We start from the raw sequence: 8,716 nt of genomic DNA, 5'->3' as shown, positions 1-8,716 counted from the left end.
TTCAACAGGATTGTCACACACCACCCAGCCTGCACACACTACCTGTCTGTCAACCCAGACGAGGGTCCCGTACTTAGATTACAACAAGGGGTTCTCAACGTTTTTGGCCGGGGACCCCCGGAAATGCTTTGGCAATGTCTCGGGACCCCCGCCCCGCCCCCCTCCCGACCCCCAATATAAATTGACTGCTACAATAACCTTAAACCATTTTGGGCGGGAACCCCTTTTGGTGTTTTAAGCAGTTATAATTTAGCTATTTTGAAAAATCGTGAAAATAAAATTTAAAAATAAATCTTGTTTTCTTTTTTTTTCTTTTTTTTTAATAATTTGGGGACCCCCTAAAATAATTTGGCGACCCCCCGAGGGGTGCGACCCACGGGTTGAGAACCCCTGCTCTAGTCTAGTATGTGAAGAGTCTGCCTGTGCTATTAACTCATTTTGGATACGAATAAATAAAACAAAACAGTTTTTCTCCTCTCCTGAACAGTTAGTCTTGCCGCCATGACTGCATTCTCTGTATCAAAAAGAGTCACATGTACTTAATTATTTTCCAACGCTGATTTAAAACTAGCTAATGAGTGGATTTAAGTAGTATAAAGAATCACATAATTTGCTTTTACTTGCATGCATTTGTTATGCTAACACGCTAACTATGCCCCCCTTCGTTGAGCATCATTATTGTTCAGTCAATAATTAAATGAAGTGCATGTGCGTTTCACAACAGGCTAATAGTTATAGGTTGATGCAGCTGTTTTTCTTTTGCGCACCCCTAATTAATTCAATGCCTCGGGCTGAGCGTTGCTGTTCAACTCCACAGCAGGTCTGCATGTCGCTCCAACGTAATTACATCAACACCCCTTGATCATCATGAATCTATTCTCTGACTGTACTGTATATACTGTACTGTATGTGCAGTTCTGTTTCAGTGAAGAAATGGAGCTTGGAACTTCTCCTTTGGTCCACACATTCCTGGGACATTCCTGGGAAAAATAAGAAGAAAATAAGTCACTGAACTGAAAATTAAATTCACTGAAATCTTCAGGATTTGGCAGTCAAAATGTCACCACTGTAGATGTAATTTACAGTGGTGTAAAGTAACTAATTTACTAAGTACTAAGTACTGTACACTTTTGAGGATTATTATTATTTTTACTTAACTGGAGTATTTCCAATATTGATACTTTTACTTAATTCTACTCCACTACATCTCAGAGACAAATATTGTACTTTTTACTCAGTTTTGAAAACTTTAGTTATACTTTTTAGATTTAGATTATTATTACAGAACATAAACACTTAAGCCTACACATTTTGGCCATTTGAAAATAGCCGATCTACAAGCTCACAATGTGTTGCATCACGCCACATTGTGAGCTTGTAGATCTGCTATTTTGAAAAGATTTTTTTAGACATTTGAAACATTTGAAAATGTTTCAAATGGAACATTCTGCACAATGAGTACGTTCTGCTTTTGGTACTTTAAGTACTTGCTGATACGATTACTTTTGCTCAAGTAGGCCTATACATTTTTAATTCCGGACTTTTTTTACATCTACATTGCAGTATCGATACTTTTACTTAAGTAAAACATTTGAGTACTTTTTTTTCCACCACTGCTCATTTATGGGAAAAGGACAGGGTAGGCCCGACTCACACGTGCACAACAGATTGATGTATGCTTGTTGTATGAGACTTATTGACTGATGCAAGCTCACAATGCATTTCCAATGGGAGTCACATGGTTTGACACAACATTTGTGTTGTATGAGGGGGAGGGGGGCAGTCGAAACACAGCCGAAAGCCATACAACACAAATGTTGTGTCAAACCATGTGACTTCCATTTGAAATGCATTGGGGTGGCCATGACACTTACATCTTGCATGCAACATTGTTGTGAAGGTGTGAGTCGCCCCTTAGTGGGCTTGCATAAGCCTCAGGGAGCTGAACACCCCTGCCCTGCATAGTTCCGCGTCACCCTTGGGCAAGATGTAGCACCCGTTAGCCCCCGCCTACCCTTTGATGCTTTGTGTTTGTAGAGATATCTTCATTGATTCGTTGTTGGTTTAATTCAATGGCATAATATATGTGAAATATTGTGTTGTGTGCACTGTGCCTATTGTATCTGTGTAGCTCTCGATATGTCTGTGTAGTCATTCTGGCTGTTGATATAATATTGTTTAGTTATTCTAGCTGCTAACATACTTTGTTCTTTTCTTGCATTCATGTTTACGAAGCACTAGTTTAAGCACTGCATGGAGTCTTGCATGTTTTTGTGTAGTTCCACCCCTTTGAAGCCATGAAACCCGTTGACTACAAACAAGTTAACGTCTCCAGAGTTATGGTTGAAGAAAGGCGTTTATCTGACTGTTGAATCATACTGTTCAGTGTGCAGTGAGAACGGTACAATGCATTTACTAAATGTAAGTAGCCTACATGTAGGCTTGTAGGCCATCATCACTTAAAGGAGAATTCCATGCTAGAAGGCTTTCTTACCTTTATTTGTAGTTGTTACGTCCCCACCAAAGAGGTCCAGGTGTTATTTTGTGCAAAACCTCCTTATTGGCTATTTCCCCTACCATAAGCCCTACATTAATTGAATGGGAATTGAATGGGGCTATGGGGTGTTATGCTAATTCGCTTATTTCCATCGCTCAAAATTATTATTTTTTTGTATATATCCTCTCTTTATAATGTAAATAATATCCCAAGCGTCACACTTTACTACTTATTTCGATGGAAATAAGCGAATTAGCATAACACCCCATAGCCCCATTCAATGCAATGCAATTCATTGAGGGCTTATGATAGGGGAAATGGCCAATAAGGAGTTTTTGCACAAAAAAACACCTGGACCTCTTTGGTGGGGACGTAACAACTACAAAGAAAGGTAAGAAAGCCTTCTAGTATGGAATTCTCCTTTAATGTGGTGAGGTCATCACATTTGGTAAAGTGCAGGCTATATGGACGTTGATATCCCAAGGAGGGTTTTCCGTGCAAAACAAGTGCTTAAATGGATTCAGAACCATGAAAACCCCCTATAGTTTGACCCGTCACATGCTACTTTAAGCAGAATTAAATTGTGTAAATGTTGCCTGCATAATAGGTTTGTTAATGGTATCCGGACGAACTTTCAGCAACTGTCACAGTTTCCCAAGTGAGAACACATTTTTTTAATAATAATTTTTATCCCACGATTTTGCAACCCATTTTTTTCACCCAGTGTCAATTATCTAATGTAATCCTGGGCACTACACTTCCTCTGCCAACCTGGGGGGGAGCAGCGGACTGATCTCATGCTTCCTTCTATGCATGAGGAGTCCAAGCTGCTTCTTTTCACCTGACAGGGGGGAGTTTCCCCGGCCGGACGTAGCGCGTGGAAGGAAGTGAGAACACATTGAGAGGTGCTAGTATATGTGACCAGGTCTAGCAAAATGGTCCTCACCTCGCCTATAATGAAAAGGCAGAAAATCTAAAATAAACTTGATTTTTTATTTTTGTGATTTTCGTTTTTTCATATTAACACAGTTTGAATGTTGAAGAAGGTTTTCATTCCAACAGATTATTGATTTGGGCAAATTAAATGTATACATTTATAAGTCAAAGTAGGCTAGCCAGCTCTAGGTGTTGAAATGTTGTGAACATTCAAAGGGGATTTTCTCAGCTTTGGGTAAAACGGCACAATCATTTTAAAATGGTCATATCTCCTTCAAATATTTTCCAATTTCATTGAATGATACATCATATGAAAGCTTACATTCTGTACTTTAATAATAAATAATAAATTACTCTGGTCGAGATGAGGGCCTATTTGCCAGACCCGGTCACATATAGACACAATTGGTAGCATTTATTTTGCTGTTTGGTCACGCATCTTCGCTAACTATAGCCCTAACTAGAATTACTCCCCAGCATAAATGAACTCTGGCTCTGTAAACGCATTCTGGGATAAATCGATTTTTTTTCCCAAACTATTCCCAGTAAATTCACAGACTATCAGCACACTCTATTTGCACATCGGCCTCTCCAGATTTCACTCTCTCTGCCAGCCTGTAATTCTTCATGGCTGTTCATTAGCTATTTGCCAGGGCATGAAATGCAATCCTTTTTTTTTTTTTTTTAACTCAAAGCAAAGCTGTGTAAACAAACCTGATTCGATCCTCCCTGACACACAAACACCCCCCCCCCCCCCCCCCAACCCCAAACCCCACCCACACAGAAATACATTTATTAACTCCAGACCCTGATCAAAGCAAGCGGGGAAAATATACGGTAATCCAAAACTTGATATATTTTTTTTTACACTTTATTTTCCCCACACGCTCATTTTAATGAGACAAACTATGGCCAAGGGAAAACTACCAATGCAAATTATTTCCACACACAAATCCCCTCAGTGTTTATATTCTATTCGTGGGTGCTTATCTGTGTGCGCGCGAGCACATGCGCGTGTGTGTGTGTTGTTTGTGTGTGCGTGCTGGTTGTAATGACAGCTAAGAGCTAAAGATCTATAAAAATTCCCTTGCAATATTTTTTTTTCTATAACCCCGCCAATGATCGCTACACGATGCGATCGATGCCAATAATTTGCCCTTTCGTGCAATTATGAGCCCTCGCTGCAGCTGGCTCCTCCCGTGGCGCTGTTTGAGAAGCGGCGAGTCGATATCGCACCCCTGTCAACCACGCAGTGGTTGACAGTAACTAAGTACAGTGTGTGTGTGCGTGTGCGTGTGTGTCTGTGTGTGTCTGTGAGTGCGCGTCAACTCATGACTTTCAAATGTAGATCTGCTACTTTTGCTATTTTTGTATTTGAATCCTGAAAAGTAACAGTTTTGGACATATGAGTTTTCCACCCGGCAGAAACAATACTATGAAGCCCTCCTTTCAAATTTGAACAGCAACAGGGAAACGATTCAGGTTGTTAAAGGGGTTAGGATTACACATTTAGAGATCTGGCAACCCGTTTGGGCTCAGTCAAATTCTCAACATAGCAATACATTGATTTACAAATGGAAATGTACCGTTGCCGTATGTAGGCTATACTCGAGTATTTATACTCAGGTATAGCCTAGTTTGTCCTCCACTGCTGACGAGGGATGTGGACATGGCTGATTAATTAACACGCCTCGCCTGCTGCCATTTACACACACAAAAAAGCTCTTTGAAGTTGAAGAGTCAGCACTCGTGTGTGTTCCCCTGATAAATAATTAATTTCTAATGCCAGGTAAGAAATGGGAGAGAGAATGTGCATTCTGATGACTTATCAAGTTATCTTCCAACTAAAACGTCAAACAAAAAAACGTCACAAACATGTGTTTGGTAGATTATGTTATGTTGTCAAATTGACAGATATGGCTTGTTTCGTTACTAATTCTGATAGACTCCAATCATACTATCCACTAAACAGTAAACAACACCGTGACCATATTGGACAGAAATTGGGCCTCTTCCTCCACAGGTCTCACCAATTATACTAATTAAGACTTTCCGTTCTGGTCAAACGGAGTCAAGGTGCTGATAGTGTGCATGTCGGTCACTGGAAACACTCTGCTATAGTGTGGGTCTCACTTCTCAAAGTGTGGTCCCGGAATCCTCAATTCCTCATGGCTCCTTGAGGGGGTTCCAAATGGCCCTTTGGTTGTACAACTCTGAGAGTGTATATACTGTACATGTGTACACTCTTAGAGTTATGGGGTGCTTGAAAGTTTTAAGTTTGAGAACACTAAATGGAATAAAGCCAGTAAGTGGTAAGACCTGTGAAAGATAGGAAGAGGCCCAATGTCTTTCCAATATGGCTGCGTGCGTAGAGCCAATAGCAATAAGCAGAATGAGGCTGTTTGGCAATATTTTCATGGCCTCTTCCCACATACTCAGCTGTGCTGTTCATGCCACAAATGTCTGTTCCTTACAAATGCACCCTTTAAAAGTGAAATAAACAGGCTTTACGAAGGTGTTCTAATTATACTGGGAATGTCAGACTCTATCTCTGTTGACGGGAGAACAGCGGCAACTTCTCTCATATGGTCGGATTGCAGCTAACAAAATATAGCAAATATATCCAACATCACAGCGAAAATAGCCATTTTGCAAGATCACAAGAAGATTATTATCTTTTGACTAGATGATTAAAAAAACATTTTTAAACTGTCTCAAAATACAGTAGGAATGCCAGGGTTAGTGGTACTTTACAGTTTAAACCACTTAATTTCCCTCCCCCCTCCCAAAAAAAAAGAGGATGTATTTAAGTCTGACCAGAATATATATAAATATAAAGAATATATATATATATATATATATATATATATAAATTATATAAATGGACATCATGATTACCCAAAAGTCAATTTTTGCATATCCCACTGTTGTGGATTTGAGAAATGTGTACTGTATTTAATGATATTTCATTAATTGATTTAATGACCATGTTGTGTTGGTTCCACCCACTGACTAGTAACGTGACCCGTGGGTGTCTATTTAAGTGGGTGGCGGATCACTGACATCTTGAGTTTGACCAGATGAAGAGCCTTGGCTCTTCATCTGTCAATAAACATACCTTTTGGAGCATATGAGTGTGCGCGTTCCCTTCTCTTTTCCTATGTCACCTTTTGAACCCAGCACCTCCACGAAGCGATGTGCGTATTTTACTATAGTTTCTAAAAAAAAGGAATGGGCACCACGTACTGCAAAATGGCCACCACCGCTATGCCCTGTGTCTCACCGTCTCCACACCTTAGCGCAAAACGGTCTTAAGCTGCGCACTTCTTAAGCTCTGCGCAGCTTAAATTCCGAGTTTTTAGACAGCTGGTGGATGGAAAAGAAGCTCCACCTCCGCTGACTTTTTGCGCGGAGGAGAATCGCGGAGGAGAATCCGGGAATCTGGTCGTCGCGCAAAAGGTCCGCGGAGGTGGAGCTTCTTTTCCATCCACCAGCTGTCTAAAAACTCAGAATTTAAGCTGCGCGCAGCCGAGAACGTGCGCAGCTCTTTCGATAGTGTGGCAGCACCTTCTCTCATACCAAACTCCCTGCTGCTACTGTCTCAAGTCCCTGGGGCTCCCATATCCCCGTGCCTCCTCCTAGAGCTCCCTGCAGCAGGTGAGCTGAGCTCCATCACACCTGATGAGGACGCATGGGGCACAACATGAGTCATTACCCAGAAACACGCACACACACGCACGCATCTACAGCAATGGCTGGGTGGGCAGGCAGGGGTGGTCCTCGCCATCAGCCACGGGGCCCCATTCTATTGTTGTCGTCGGACAACAATAGTATTATTATTATTATTATTATTATTATTATTATTATTATTATTATTATTATTATTATTATTATTATTATTATTATTATTATTATTATTATTATTATTAAGGGACCAAGAAGTCACAATGTGACTTTGGTCACTTATTGTTTTTGGGTGTTTTTTTTTTCTTCTTCTTCTTCTTCTGGCCGAACCGTGCAGTCGGTTTTCACGAAACTCTATAATCTGGTATCATCAAAAGTAGCAGTTCCACAATCTTGTCGATCTGCTATTTTAGAATTGCAGTGGTGAAAAGTACATTCACTTAAAGGTGTATAGGGCAACGGAAATGGTGGACATTTTATTTTGAAGTTTTAGCTTCAAACGCTGGCTCTGACGTTTCGGAACCAATCAGAGCCTCGCATCCCTCCAGGCTATGGGGTCTCAAAGTCTGTGACTTCCTGCACGTGAATTTCGTTTGTAAACAAAGTGACAGGGAGACATGGGGACAAGTCAGCGGATTATTTCTAACCTATACACAATACATATTGTAGCGTGATGATTAAGTTTAAAACAAGTAATACACTGTCTGGATGTCATCTTGAATGAGATTAAAAACGGATTAGTTCTTTAATCAAAACCAGCTGTGTGGAGGAGGACAAGAAGCATGGGAAACAAACTGGTGAGCTTCATTTTTATTGGCTTTTATTGATGTGTATCTCTACACGTCATCACGCAGCACGTTTTTGTTTTCAGGAAGTAATTAAAACAATATTTGTATGGACTTTTGATATAAAAACACACAAATGAGAATGTTCCCATGTTTTTTTGGCATCCATTGTTGGGTATGCCTATATGATGACCATGGATATCTAAAAGTGTGAAAAACATATTTTTCATTTCACTACGCCATTTCAAGTACTGTACTGAAGTACAATTTTACTTTCTACTCCACTACATCTCAGATCCAAATATTGTACTTTTACTCCACTACATTTATTTGAAATCTTTAGTCACTAGTAGAATTTGATTATTATCATTACACAACATGCATTAACCACTTCCACTTAAACCATATACATTTCGGCCATTTGAAAATAGAAGATCAACAATAAGCTTTGTTTGTTCCACTAAGACTCAGTCATAATACACAAGATAATAAAAGCCACATACTGTAATAGAACGAGAAACATAAGAAAAGTCTGATCAGGTCAAACATTTGGGTTAAAAGTACAGTCAAGGCCGACACTCTGAAGAACTTCTGTGGAAATAAAGAGAGGGAGACAGGAAAAAAAAGAACTTCAGCAACACGGATGTTCAGAATTGGTGGGGAGTGATTTAGTTTCAGTCAGATTATATGAAGTGTGGAAAGGTATATTTCATTTCATTCCACCTAAGTGGCCCCAAAACGTTCCAACATGAATCGGCGCTTTAAAAAAAAAGAAAAGCGTCAAACGGAGTTGTCTCTTGTGATGGGCCAATGA

This window comes from Electrona antarctica (genome assembly GCF_951216825.1).
Source record: "Electrona antarctica genome assembly, chromosome: 18".
Lineage (NCBI taxonomy): Eukaryota > Metazoa > Chordata > Actinopteri > Myctophiformes > Myctophidae > Electrona > Electrona antarctica.
Note: the sequence above shows the minus strand (reverse complement) of the source record.